The 15,723-nt window shown below is 39.6% G+C and overlaps 1 pseudogene; it reads left to right on the top strand.

Annotated features, from left to right (window-relative positions):
- The first annotated feature begins 2,801 nt into the window (after positions 1 to 2,801).
- Positions 2,802 to 4,972, top strand: LOC113933629 (annotated as a pseudogene).
- Positions 4,973 to 15,723: the final 10,751 nt, after the last annotated feature.

The raw sequence follows: 15,723 nt of genomic DNA, 5'->3' as shown, positions 1-15,723 counted from the left end.
TTGTAGGTACTAATGAATACAGGTCCATACATTCCAAGTTCCAGAGAGCATAAGTTGACTCCTTCTGAATGCTTGCTTTGGAGACAGCCTTTGGTGTGTGCTGTGTTCTTCCCCCCAAAACACCTGCTTCTCTCACAAGGCACCGCAACCAGTATCTCCAAGGGATTCTGCTCTAGAAGCTTCTTCCACCCTTGTCGCTGCAGGATAGTGATGAGCACAGATAGAAAAACACGTTTTATAATTTGTTACCATGTCCTTCATGCCAGGCTTAACATCACACTTAAAGATGTAAATATTTTTGACAACTATATGATTTTCTTCTTTTGTGTGCCTAGTTGAAACAGAGACTGATTTTCATGTTTTATTTTAGAAGTTTTTATTTTATTTTATTTTATTTCAGAAGTTTCAATATGATCTTGTCTTCTATTTTTCTAGTTGATGTCTTCATATTTTCTGGTCAACTAAGAGGTACTTTTCTTGTTTTTCTGCACAGCTATGGTTGTAAAGTAATATCACATCAATTATTTCTAGGAATCTAGAACAGAACTAGAAGACTAGCAGCATGGACTCAAATCTATCTTAAAATGGAAATTTTGGGGCAGTTTTTTTGCTCATAGAATATGTTAGTTTTCCCACCGGATTTCTATCTCTCCATTAAACATACAGTGCTCTTTATAAAGTTCCTCTTATGCGCCAGACACTCTTTCAATGGTCTAATGATTGAGGAAATTACAAAATATCAGAGATATAACAAACTGAGGGTTCTAGAGGGGAGAGGGGTGGAGGGATGGGTCAGCCTGGTGATGGGTATTAAAGAGGGCACATATTGAATGGAGCACTGGGTGTTATACACAAACAATGAATCACGGAACACTACATCAAAAACTAATGATGTAATGTATGGTGATTAACATAACATAATAAAATCAAATTAAAAAATATCAGAGATATAGGTAGATAGATAGATCGACAGATAGAGATACAGACATACATATATTATTAAATATTTCCATAAGAGATAATTAACAAAACAATATGGAATCACAGCACAAGGAATACCAAAAGGCATATAGGTGTGTTCACATGTGAGCAGTATGAAGGGGAATATTAAGCACAGTACCTTCCCTAGACATTACTTTCTACCTCTTAACACTTGGTCTTGGGTCAAGTGTTCATCCAAATCATTTTATTTCCAGATGAATCAGAATTCTGGAAGCACTGCCAAGTTTGGAGAGCTGCCATGACTTGAAGCTGTCAGACTCAGTGATATAGACTCTCTTTTAGCTATGGCAGTGAAATCTGCTGCCATATGGTATTCTCAGATTTTCATTCAAGACATTAAGTGAAGACCTTGATGTTCAGTTTATCTGCTAAATAACCAGACATCTTACAACCATAAGTCACTTACACTTTAATCGTCCCTTAGCATTCCACCAAGTTTCTGGATCATTTTCCTTTTTCAGTTGATCCTCTATTTGCTTGTGGTGCTGGCTTTGTTCCAGGATTATATAACAGGTGACATGCTATCTAATGGACTATAGTGCTTCCTACCATGTCATCATGTTATACACAGAGAGGCTGCCCAGTTAATTCATAGTGATTCATTGAAAAAATATTGCCTACTTGCCTGTCCATTTGAAAACATGTCTGAGAAATAGTGTGAAGGGTAGAAGTAAGGCAGAAATTGGATCCCCATAAACTATTTTTTTTCCAAATTTCTTTTCTAAATAGAAAGTAAACTTTAATAGTGACTCAGCTTCATCTTTATAGTTAGAATTGGGAAATAATCCTCACCTTTACCAGTCTGACTGCTATAATCTATCGCCAGGTACCTGCACTTTGGAAAGTTGGCACGTGCAGTCCTACATGTTGGTAAGGGCCCAAAGAAACCACTTACTCATACCCGGAACAGGGGCACTTCAGGAAAGCTGGTGAGTGGCTATTTCCAATTCTAAGTCTCTTTTCATATAAAAACAATAATGATAGCTTTAAATTAAGCATCCCAAGTCCCTGTGCTATAGTGCTGAATTGCAATGAACCTGGTTTCAGTGACTGTGGAGTGATGGCATTCCCTAATCTCATTACTGGAAACTCTGCCTTGTCATTTAACATTTAGTGGAGCATGCAATGTTGTAGGTAGAATTTTCTTTCAGTTTAAATACATGACTGTAATAGGAAATGGGAGTCCTCTTTATCTGTATAAGGATGGATAGAGATAGTCATTTATTTTTTGCATATATTGGACAAATTTTCTTAAGTACTTGTTTTATGCCAACATGATGCCATTTGCTAAGGGAGACAAAAGAAGTATCATTCATGATCCCAAGAGTAGAGATGTTAACATTTAAACCTTCAATTTTATCTAAAGTTTCCCTTAGCCTCACTTCTTATTGAGCAATAATAATAACAGGTGCCATTTTTGGATCACTTTCCATGTTCCAGGCATGAAGCTAAGCATCTTCTAAAACCAGAGCATTGGTCACATTATTATCTTTAAAAAAAAAATACAATGTTACACATTCAAAATCTGAGTCTGGGAGAGGTTAATGTCTTGTCCAAAGTAACCCAACCAGTGAGTGAAGTAATACCATAGTAAGTAAAATGATAGAGCCACGGCTTCAATTCAGGTTTGTTTTACTCCAAAGTCATTTTTTTAAACTTCTATACTGTCTCCAAAGTACTAACTTAAAACTAAAGTTCCTTCTCTTGAGTCATCCTCGTGCAGCCTTGTTGTGGAGACGTAGCTGGATGCAGTCCCTACCCACCGTGGACTGTAGTGCTTGCAGCTCTTCTCCTTTAAGATGCCTGAGGAAGTGCACCATGGAGAGGAGGAGGTGGAGTCTTTTGCCTTCCAGGCAGAAATTGCCCAACTCATGTCCCTCGTCATCAATACCCTCTATCCTAACAAGGAAATTTTCCTTCGGGAGTTAATCAGTAATGCTTCTGATGCCTTGGACAAGATTCGCTATGAGAGCCTGAGAGACCCTTCCAAGTTGGACAGCGGTAAAGAGCTGAAAATTGACATCATCTCCAACCCCCAGGAACGCACCCTGACTCTAGTGGACACAGGCATTGGCATGACCAAAGCCGATCTCATAAATAATTTGGGAACCATTGCCAAGTCCGGAAATAAAGCATTCATGGAGGCTCTTCAGGCTGGTGCAGACATCTCCATGATTGGACAATTTGGCGTTGGCTTTTATTCTGCCTACCTGGTGGCAGAGAAGGTGGTGGTTATCACAAAGCACAATGATGATGAGCAATATGCTTGGGAGTCTTCTGCTGGGGGCTCCTTCACTGTACATGCAGACCGTAGTGAGCCCATTGGCCGGGGTACTAAAGTCATTCTCCATCTTAAAGAAGACCAGACAGAATATTTAGAGGAGAGATGTGTCAAAGAAGTGGTGAAGAAGCATTTGCAGTTTATAGGTTATCCCATCACCCTTTGGAGAAGGAACGAGAGAAAGAAATCAGTGATGATGAGGCAGAGGAGGAGAAAGGGGAGAAATGGGAAGAAGATAAAGATGATGAGGAGAAGCCCAGGATTGAAGATGTGGGCTCAGATGAGGAGGATGATAGTGGGAAGGACGAGAAAAAGAAAACAAAGAAGATTAAGGAGAAATACATAGATCAGGAAGAACTGAACAAGACCAAGCCCATTTGGACCAGAAGCCCTGAGGACGTTACCCAGGAGGAATATGGAGAGTTTTACAAGAGTCTTACTAATCACTGGGAAGACCACTTGGCAGTCAAGCATTTCTCTGTAGAAGGTCAGCTGGAATTCAGGGCATTGCTGTTTATCCCCCGTCGGGCCCCTTTTGACCTCTTTGAGAACAAGAAGAAAAAGAACAACATCAAACTCTACGTTCGCCGTGTGTTCATCACGGACAGCTGTGATGAACTGATACCAGAGTATCTCAACTTCCTCCGTGGTGTGGTTGACTCCGAGGACCTGCCCTTGAATATCTCCCGAGAAATGCTCCAGCAGAGCAAAATCTTGAAGGTCATTCGCAAAAATATTGTGAAGAAGTGCCTTGAGCTCTTCTCTGAACTGGCAGAAGACAAGGAGAACTATAAGAAATTCTATGAGGCGATCTCTAAAAACCTAAAGCTTGGAATCCTTGAGGACTCTACTAACCGGTGCCGCCTTTCTGAGCTGCTGCGTTACCACACCTCCCAGGCTGGGGATGAGATGACTTCTTTTTCAGAGTATGTGTCCCGCATGAAAGAGACCCAGAAGTTCATCTATTACATCACTGGTGAGAGCAAAGAGCAGGCTACCAACTCTGCTTTTGTGGAGCGAGTGTGGAAGCAGGGCTTCGAGGTAGTGTATATGATGGAGCCTATCGACGAGTACTGCGTGCAGCAGCTCAAGGAGTTTGACAGGAAGAGTCTGGTCTCGGTTACCAAGGAGGGCCTGGAGCTGCCTGAGGATGAAGAGGAGAAGAAGAAAATGGAGGAGAGCAAGGCCAAGTTCAAGAACCTCTGCAAACTCATGAAAGAAATCTTGGATAAGAAGTTTGAGAAGGTGACAGTCTCCAACAGGCTAGTGTCTTCACCCTGCTGCATCGTGACTAGCACCTATGGGTGAATGGCCAGCATGGAGTGGATCATGAAAGCCCAGGCCTTTTGGGACAACTCTACGATGGGCTATATGATGGCCAAGAAGCACCTGGAGATCAACCTTGACCACCCCATCATGGAGATGCTGCGGCAGAAGGCCGAGGTGGACAAGAATGACAAGGCAGTCAAGGACCTGGTGGCGCTGCTGTTTGAAACAGCTCTGTTCTCCTCTGGCTTCTCACTCGAGGATCCCCAGACTCATTCCAACCACGTTTACCGCATGATCAAGCTAAGCCTGGGCATTGATGAAGATGAAGTGACGGCAGAGGAACCCAGTGCTGCTGTCCCTGATGAGATCCCCCACCTTGAGGGTGATGAGGATGCCTCTCGCATGGAAGAAGTAGATTAGTTCTACCTGCAGACCTTGTGCCCTCTGTATAGTGTCCCCATGGCTCCCCAGAAGCCCTGAGTGGCCCCTGTTCGCCTGGTTCCCTCTGCTGATGTCCAGTGGTTTTTTTTCTTTTTTTCTCCTATCTTTGAGGCAGGAAAGAAGGCCCTCAAGACCTATCCCTTCTGATATTAGATGGTGTTTGAATGTGGATTGTGGTTTTTTTTTTTTTATTTTGTTCTGAGATCAAAGTACGCAAAATAAAGAAGATACAGTTTTATACCAAACCAAACTAAACAAAAAAACAAAACTGAAGTCCCTGCATCTTCAAAGTAAAGCATAAGTCAAAGCAAGTGAGGGAAAAGATCAATTAGAAACACCATGACGCTGACCTCTACCTCTGAGGCCGAGGAGACATAGATTATCCTCTCCTCATTCTTCACATATAAATCTTTTCTTCAAGTACCTTTCCTCTTTATTCCAACAGTTGCTGTCCCATTACAACGGCTTCCTGACTTGTTTCTCCACCTCAAATTTTGTCCCCTAACCTATCCGCTGAATTATCACATAATGATCAGTCTAATATACAAATCTGACCATGTCACCCTCATGTGGAGAACATATAAATGGCCTTCCATCATCTGATCCAGTGTCCTGCATATGGCATGCGATTTAGCCTGTATACTCCATCTCCTGTCACCCTCCTTCTTTCCACCAGAATCCTTGGTGGTACAAGAAACATGTAGATTTTTCTTCACACATTGTTCTGTTTGGTACATCTTTTTAAACATGTGCTTCCTTTCTTCTGAGATGTTTAAGGACCTCCACATATTTCTAAGAGACCTGGCATACATCTCTATCTTAGCACTTCCCATGTGAGACTAAATAGATCTATTTTCGTGGGGGATTTTCTCTCCCAGCAAACTGGACTACTCTCATGCAGAGCCCATGTCTTTTTCATATTTGAATCTTTGGGGCCTTGTCAAAGGCCTAACAATGCATGTTTGTTAAACAGAAGTAAAGCAAACTGACAGCAAAACCGACCAATTAACCTACAAAAAACAGAAACAAAATATTCCTAGTTTTTCTAGTAGAACATAGGGACTGCTTTGACAGATAAATTGGTGAAAGATCAAAAGATCCGGGTTTACCACATCTTTGCATTTGCTTGTCATGTGATCTCCGACCAACCACTTAATTATCTGAGGTGAATCTCAATTTCCTAAGTAGTTAAATATTTGCATGGGATGATCCTTGGATGTTTTTCCAGGCATAAATTCTATAGTTACCATTCTAACTACCCTGCACACCAGAAATGACCCTTCAGGAGACATAATTATTTAGAGGCCATATATATGAATCAATATAAGATCTACACAGAAAGAAAAAGCAAAACATAATGAAAATTCTGTTTTGTAGGCAGGGAGTGTTCCCCTGACCCAATAATTTACCCTAAAATGACATGCCACTAGTTAGAAAGAACTAAATATAAGAAAACGGGGGTAGAAAATGTCAACACAGCACCCTTTCTGGCTAGAAAGCAAATCCTAAGCATTGGGGCTGTATCGTAGTCTTACTGCATTTTTAATGTCTTATCTCTGTTAAATAACAAAAATTCAACTGAGCAAATTTAAAGATCAAATTGCCTTAATTCAATGAGCATCCCATCTAGCAAACAGAAAGGAGCTCCGCTGAAAACCGTAGAAAGAGAAATATTTTTAAAGGCAGAAAAGGGATGGAAAAAGGAAATTGTAAGCAAAGAATGTATTGTTTCAGGCAAGGTCATCTTCCGAAGGGGAATGGAAGGAATCTATCGGGTGGGTTATCTCACTCGTGCTGACCAAGTAATTCCATGTTGACTGGTTAAAGGTTATATTCCTGGGGGGTTGAAACTGGTGAAGTATTAAGTCTTGGTTTGCTCTGGTGGGGTTGAGCCCAAGTGACTCCATTTTGGATCTGCTGTCTCCTTTTTAACACCTTACTAGACATGAAGAGCAGCCGTACACGGTCCTGCGTTCTACCTTTCTACCTAAAGAACCTATTGAACGGTTACAGGGCTGAAGATTTAGGAGCAGCCATCCTTGGCTCAAGAAACTCTGCTTCCTCAGTGAAACAAGGGTTTAGCTTGAGAAACAATATTAGCTATGGCACTGGCCTCCCCGTGAAAAGATCCTTCATTAGAGTGGCTGGGCTGTTGGTGTTTTTGGGGTTGCCACAGCATTAATCTCTTTAGCTATAACATACTCAAGTTACCGGTGTTGGAAAGCTGTCCAAGCGATTTACAAAAATAGCAACGCATAGACTGCAAGAGTCCAGCATACTGTATTTCAGTCAATTGCCTCTACTTAGCGGTCAAAACTGTAGTTGTAAAATTAGGGGACTTTATGGGTCAGTGGAACAAAGGGAAATAAAAATTCGTTGTCAATTTTTCCTTGGTTAAAGGTTTAAGGCTTTGGTAAAGTGGGATTTGGTCACAGTCAGCTGGCTCCTGGAACTAGAATCATTTTGACATTATTAAGAATCAATTAAGCATCGTTCCCCTAGGTATTGCCTTGGCCCCTTGACAATTTATCCAGGGTTTGTATGTTCCGAGTCTCTTTGTAGGTGCAGTACAAATGGGTCTGATTTAGATCAAGGATAGTTTTAAAACTAATGAGTGGATCTCAGGGACAGGCTAATGAAAAGCTGTACAAGAAATTTTCCCAACTGTCCTCCCCGCATGTGCCCAACCTTAAAGCATCGAGCAGTTTCCCCCGACCTGCTTTAGAGCAAAGTGACAAAATTAAGGACCGTATTTATTAAAGGCCCAATAAAGATTACAGTACATTATAGAAGTCTAGCTAAAAATACACAATTTATGGTAGCATTGAGACTTAAATCTGTCTCCAGAAGAGGAGACAGTTGGTTTTGCTCTAAGAAATTATAAAAGTCATAATTAAAAAATCCATTGTTGAGGGATGTGTTAAAAGCAGATCATGGGTCTCAGCTTGTAGTGAATTTATTTTGAACCTCCTGAAGCAGACACTGCAAATTTTTACATTCTAATGAGTGAACTAAAAACATATATTTCAAAGCAAATAGCACTCATAAATTACATTTATGACACATGAGGTTGCTGACTGCTGTGCAGGGAGCACAGAGTAATGGTGCTAATATGCACTCTAGCTTGATTTTCTCAGTTCCCAACATGCTCTAATTCCACACTACAAATCTTTAAATGGCAGTTATATTTTAATTAATGTGATTATGTGCTGCCATTAGCAAACCCTCCCCCAGCACATTTCTCCTGCCAGGCCCATGAATGCCAGTAAACCATTAACATAAAAGGGCTGTTTGCTTATTAAATTCATCTACACAAATAGGCAAGGGTTGCAATTGTTGATTTGCCACTGAAAGAACAGAATGAGAAGGAGTTGCTTGGTGCCTGGCAGTTGCAATTATCTGGTGTAATTAAGTCTAATTTATAAAGCCCCCCTCAAATGGGAAAGTAACAATTTTTGTTAATTAACAAGAGCATTTGTAAAGCTCGTTAACTCCATCATTCACAGTCCGCCTGGAAAAATGGGAGCATATGGCTATTAGGATGGGACATGTTGCATATGTGTATTTGTGCATTAATCTGTTTGGAAGGTCTAATGATTGAAATGGGAGCTAGGAATGGATGGTATATTACTGAGGAAAGAAGATCTACTGTTTTCATTTATCTTTACAGCAATGTGAGTGCTTTGTCATTATCTTCTGCATACGGTTTCATTATTCTGATACAGCACTCTACATTGCCTCATACCCTCATGCCCATAAGCCTGCAGGGTACAAGAGCACTTATCTTTCCTGATGACTGTTGAATCATTTAAAACAAGTTATTAGTGAAACAATTAAAATGATATTGGTTCACAATTGTATTTATAGCTGGCAGGCATAATGGAACATTCTGAATAGCAGTCGGGGGTTCTCAGAATGGATGGAAAATGCTGTTAATCAGAGACAAGAGAAACCTCTAAAGAAAACCTAAATTGCAAGAGCACATTAATTGTATTGGAGCATTTCATTTAATTGAGAACAAAGGGAAGGTAAAAATCATATTATCAATGTTTTATGAACATGAAGAAATAGGAAAATTACTATGTCATTTGTCACATATCTTCTATTGGAAGTGAAAATTAAAAAGGCAGTGTTTAACTTTAAACAGAGCAGACCGAATATATCATGCTGCTGCACACTTTTAAAGGGAGCACCAAAATAAAATATACCAAACAAATTAATAAACTAAGAAATACAGAGGAAGACGTTGGGCAGAACACCTCTCCCGCCCCCCACCCCCAAATGAGAAGATACCAGTGAACCTTGGAGATTGTCAAATGACTGTAAAAACAACGAAGGTCGTCCCTGCTCGGCTCCATTCATAATTCTCAAGAAATTACTCTGATCAGATGATCTGCAAGAAGCATATAAATATATCATTTCATTCTTGCCTTTAGTGGTAGAAGTCACCGGAATCGATTAGAGACGATGACAGCATATAGGTAGGTGAATAGCGAAAGTCTCCTCTCACATAAACCAATTCATTTTAAACATGCCTTGACTGGCATTGTGGATGGGACCAGTCAATCACGCCACCGGCGTGCGCGTGCGGTATGCTTGTAATGCTTGAAGGAAGCAGACATGAAGACTGGAGTTGGGATAGGTGAGAATGAGCTTGGTTGGAATAAACAAAGCTCAGATTACAGTTTTCTCTAATAAACCAACACATTTGGGAATTTCGATTTCTTTGGTGAAAGGCAAGTTCATTAAGCCAGTGAGCTAGTCCCCAGTTTAAATGAGTTTATTTTTAGGTTGTATTCCAAATTGGGTAGTTTTATTGTTAACAACTTAAAATCTTTGCTTGGGCTCAACATAAATATAGAAAGTTCAAAGAGCATAATTATAGCACTACCTATGGACCTAAACACCGTGACTCCAGGATGGCGATTGTGTGGATAAGCGCACCAGAGATAAGGAATAGAAAACAAGTTTTTATATACAAAAAGAACTTAGAGTGAATATTAAAAGAGTGAGTTGAGTTTTTAAATGAGGAAACATTTTATTGACTGGGAAGGCCTGAACTTGTTAAAATGATTACATCACAAAATCATAATTTAAGAGATGAGCAGGAATGTGGATCTTAAGAAATACATGACAACAGTAACAACTAAGGCCTACTGAGTTCTTATTGCATAGTAAATATTGTTCTAAATTCATGAGGTGATTTTTAAAAATTATATATCATTCTTTGAAAAAACTCTATGAACTTTGAATATCCTCGTGTTATAGATGAGGACATTTGGGTATAGAAAGTTGATGTAATTTGCCTGATGACACATGGCTAGTCATCGCAAGAAATCCTTTGTCAATTGATTAGTCAGGTCGTAATCCATTAATTTGAATATTTGAACTTATATGTTGTTTCTACTCGCATGTCCTCTTCCACTGAGAAAAAAATGTGAAAACATTCTTAGGAGGATTTCCCCATATTTGTTTTTCCAGTTCTGAAATTACAAGCCAAATATAAATATATTAACTTTTATAAAGATAGAATAATTTGGGGTCTCAGATCAAATAAACAGTTAAAATAGCACTTTTCTGGCTGCCTCTTTCTGACCGCTGACTCGCAAAGTGAGGTGGTGGCCCTTGGGGGATAGTGGGAGAGATGATGAAGTATAGAATTTAACTATCCCTCAGTTTTTTTCTCCTTATGGATTTCTTCAACTTCCACCCTCCTCCCAGGTATTTAGAGCTACCTGGTCCCCTTGTACCATTCCAGTGTGTGGGGAAAGGACAAAAACATGACTGGCTTCAGGAACTACCTCATTATCTTACAGTAGATTTGAACTGGTTTAAGTTTATTACTATTGCAAGTCTTCTGACAACAACAATATGTATACTCTTCCAGTAAGTACAGTTTATGAATGGTTGTTATTTGCCTGAGTAGTTTTAAACTGCAACTCATCGTACCAAATAATAAAGAATTGATAGTATAGGAGAATAATTAATAATTTTATCCTAAAATCATATAGAAAAAGAATCTCTATTACATTTTTGTTTAGTTACGTTTTCAGTAAAGATCCCGGTGCATGTTTTATTTTATACACAAGAAGGTAGGAAAAATACTTCATACACTTTTTGTAAATCCATGATGACAGAATAAACCTTAAAGGTCATCTTTATAAGTCTATGTAAGAAAACAAAACCGACTATGAAATTACGGCCAGTCTATTCATTTTGTAAGCTATCTTATTTTTTTTAAAGATTTTATTTATTTGTCACAGAGAGAGAGAGCGCACAAGCGTGAGCACAAGCAGGGGGAGTAGCAGAGGGAAAGGGAGAAACAGGCTCCCCGCTGAGCAGGGAGCACGATGCGGGGCTCGATCCCAGCACCCTGGGATCATGACCTGAGCCCAAGGCAGATGCTTAACTGACTGAGCCACCCAGGTGTCCCAAGTTTATCTTATTTTGAAATTCTGGGACCCAGTGTTTGATGAAGAAAGACGAATTAGTTATACCCAAGTTTCTTATCTATGTGTACCATCCCATTACATTCGTTTAACTTAAATCTTATATATATATTTAAGCCTTTTTAAGGAAGGCAATCTCAGATTACAAGGAATCGTTAGAAAAGATTTAATGAGACAAAGCCAGTGTGAAGTTCAGAGATTGAAGGAAAGGAAGGACTAGTTTTTTTGTTTGTTTGTTTTTCCTCATTTTTTTCTTAATTTTTTATTGTTATGTTAACCACCATACATTACATCATTAGTTTTTTTAAATAATTTTTATTGTTATGTTAATCACCATACATTACATCATTAGTTTTTGATGTAGTGTTCCATGATTCATTGTTTGCGTATAACACCCAGTGCTCCATGCAGTATGTGCCCTCTTTAATACCCATCACCAGGCTAACCCATCCCCCCACCCCCCTCCCCTCTAGAACCCTCAGTTTGTTTTTCAGAATCCATTGTCTCTCATGGTTCTAAGGAAGGACTAGTTTTGCCTGTTTGTCTTGTTAATCATAATATCTATAGTGAAACAAGCAACAAGATACAGATTTAGTTAAAAATGCTGACTACAGAAAGTAGTGAAAACTCTCAACATACGTGTTGTTAAACACTGAAATCTGTTATCCTCAGAGCTTGTTAAACTTCTTAGTCTTAGAATTTTAATAATAGTGTAGAATTACTTGTATTGTCTCTTATGAATCCCAGAAGAGGAAATTAAATAAAGGAGACCTCCTCTACTCTGAAGAGGTTAAGAAATATTTATTAAACTCTACATATAAAATAGTCATCAGATAAAATGGAGTAATTCATATGCATAGTTCAGCACCTACTGGCACATTAAAGGTTCCCTAAATATTATGTCCTATTGCAGCTTAAAATACATTTCAACTCTTAAAATCCTATCATTTTAGTTGCTCCATCACTGGACAAAAGCTTCTAACATCAAAAGGTAAGTTCATATGCCATTGATATTCTCACTGTATAAAGATCAGCTTACACAAAATAATTAATAGAAAAATTAATAGCCACAGATAGACATTTCTCTTCTATATAATCCAACTCAGTATTTTAGTTTAATGGGAAAGTGTAGTCAGGGTTAGAGAGGGGGGAAACATATTCTTGCTTTGTGACAATGTCATAAACATTTGACTTGCAAAGTGTGTGGCAAAACCTTCAACTCTTCTGTACCCACAAGTATACCCATATACATATACAGTTACTATAAAACCTAGTTTCAGAAAAATTCAAAGTTTAGCAAAAAATATATTTCTCAAGATAGTTAATCAACATAAGCTGAATTCATCATTGCCCTCCAGCATCTTTTCAGCTAGTGGTGCTGTGTGCTCAGGACTAAATTCTGGTTAACACAATGTTTTAATGGAGTTTATACTGGCTGAAGTCTGCTTCCCAGTCTTGCCATACTCAAGACCCTTGGGAGCCAGTGGCGAGTGCTAGACAATAAAAATATAACAATACGAATAATTTTTCATATTATCTTTTCTTTAAGCATTCCCAACTTGTCGTGGTTAAATTTTTCTCAGCAAAACATTATTAAAGTTCTCCCAGATAGATTGTTTCTCACATTCTAGGGCTGTTTTAGAGCAGGTCATGTGCTGAGTTTTAGGTCCTTCTAGTTCAGAATTACCAAATAAGGAGGATGGAGAGAGAAAAGAAGACTTAATTTCTTAATAATAAGCTTTATTCTGCCTTATTTAGGGAGGCAGGGAAGAGCAAAGGGTGGGAAGCTGAAGTAGAATCGAGTCAGAAGCCAGAACTGCAGTACTCTCTTTCTTTGCCCAATCCCAACATTCCAGAATATTTCTCTGGCTTCTCCATGGCCAAAAAAAGCAGGAACAAATGAGGAAGTCAGGAAAATTATTGTTTGGTTATACTAGTAAGAGGCCTTTCCTAATTGATAATGGAATTCAGTGAGGTTTCATAATGAGTCCAGTTCAACTAAATTTATGTTTTCTTCAGTCATGTGAAAGCGATGTCAGACTCTGCTCTCTGTTTTGAGAAAAGTCCTTCAAGTTTCTTTGGCATGTTCACATGCTACCAGAGCAGTTGGTTACCAAGTGGAACATTCTCTTTTGCAAAACTCCCTGAATCCCTTTGTTTGACTAACTTCAAACATCATTTTCTAATTGCATTTAATCTCATTACACCACATCTCATGTTCCTATAATTGTTGGTCACTACCTAAACTAGGCCTTCCAGTTACTGCCTGTTCTTTTTCTTTCCCACGCCCATTGATTCTTTGCTTCATTTCTCCCCGCTTCTGCTTTCCTCCCTCTCAAATCTTCACAGGGAATATTCTGGAGATTTATACAATACAAAACACTCCTATACTCATCCTTAACTAGGTATTTGTCACAGGATCCAAAGCTGGGAGAGGCATCCTTTCCACTTCCTCATTGCCAGTTTTGGACCACACATCCTGTTCCAGGTGCCTCCTTCCCAGCGTGCTACCTGCCTTCTCTCAGGGCTCCCTTCTTCTATGCTCCTGGCAACTGCCCCATAGTTAAGGATTTACATTGTTTTTTCAATACCCAGGCACCATGCTCTGTGACAATACTCCTCATGCAGGTTATCCATCGAAATGTCCACATCGGTGGCTCTTCACTTTGGATCTCCCCTGCTAACCCCACCCACCCACCCATGCACTCACAGATGCACGGATTCCACACTCAGTTCAGCTATCCCTTTCCATGAGGATGTCATGGATTTGTCATCTAGAAATGCCATCAGATCACAAAAAACTTGAACTCGAATTCCTTAATCTTTATCCAAGGCTACTTAATCATTCTGACTTTCTTACGCTCTCGCTTACACGGTGCCTTTAATGATCTCCGTTTTCCATTTACCCTCCCTACAACTTCTCTATATACCACAGCCCACTCGTTAGCGACCTCTTGCTCTCACATCTCTCCAAGCTTAGATTGTGGTGCTCAAGGGTTTAGGGATTATAAATGACCCGTTTCTTGGTCTATGCAAGTGTGCTAGAAGGTAGTATGACTAGGCAGAGTCATCGTTGATCACCATAAAAGCTTAACACATCTTTATGTGACCTTCTTATTCCCAACCCAATGCATGTTTGAGTGTGTCTCTGGTGCAAATGCATAGGAAATGTACACCTGTCAACCCCCAGCTTCTCCAGCATCTCTTCTTCTGCACGGCACTTGTAAAACCCCGTTCTAGATCAAGTACCTGGTCACCCTTTCCGTCTCCTGTACCTGTGCTACTGAGTGAGCTGTTGGAGACACCACAAGCTTTGAAGCCTGCTGCCCTACACACTCACATTTCCTAATCTTCTATCTGCTCTTTTAACTCTATTTAACACCTCACCTTGTTAATGTATTATAACAGCTTTTTTTTTTTTGAGAAAATAAAGTCACTCAAATATTGACTTGAAAATGTCTGTCTCTCTGTGTACATTCTTATCTCTGCCTTCCAGGGCCAGGAGACAAGATGCCCTCCTTCCTGTGCAAAGTTAGGCCTTCTTGCTTCCCTGCTATCCCATCTTCAGCAAGAACAGGGTTCCTCTGTTGTCCTCTCTGTCCTATCTTCTTCCCATCTGTTGTACACACACCCCTGTCAAAGTGATTTTCCTGAAACACAAGTCTTATCCTGTCACCACTCTCCTAAAATCCTCTCCAACGGCTCTCTGTTGCTCTTAGACTGAAGGCTAAATATTTCAACTTTGCTTTCAAGACCGCGCTACTAGATTCCAGATGTCTCATCTCTTAGGCACTGACCTTTGGATTTGTTTCCTCCTGCCTTGGACCTTTATATGGAATCTTTTGCCTAGAGTACCCTCCCTGTCATCTACCCAGCTCTTTACTTGATAACCCAGCCCCTCCACCCTCCAATGAGCCAGTCCACTTCCACATGGACCTCAGGTTTCATTTGATCCTTCAGATTTCAAATTGGACTTCTACTTTCTCTAAGAAGACATTTCTGAACCTCCAGATTTGGATTAGGTGACGTGCTTCCTTGAAATCACTAACACAGACTTTATCACAGTGTGTTTTGATTTTTTTTTTTTTTTTTGCTTACTTGTCTATGTTTCTCGCTAGACACTAAGCACTGTAAAGTCAAGTACAACATCCATCTTTTTTCCTGACTCTTCTTAGAGGCCAAGTGTTACAATCTGAAACGTAAATATTTTATGAACTGAATAACAATAGAATTGGTAAGATTATAGATCTAAGAGCATATGTAGATGAGCAATTGAAATCT

This window comes from Zalophus californianus, chromosome 4 (genome assembly GCF_009762305.2).
Source record: "Zalophus californianus isolate mZalCal1 chromosome 4, mZalCal1.pri.v2, whole genome shotgun sequence".
Taxonomy (NCBI): Eukaryota; Metazoa; Chordata; class Mammalia; order Carnivora; family Otariidae; genus Zalophus; species Zalophus californianus.
The sequence above is the reverse complement of the archived record's forward strand: the minus strand, read 5'-3'. Positions and strand labels throughout refer to the sequence as shown.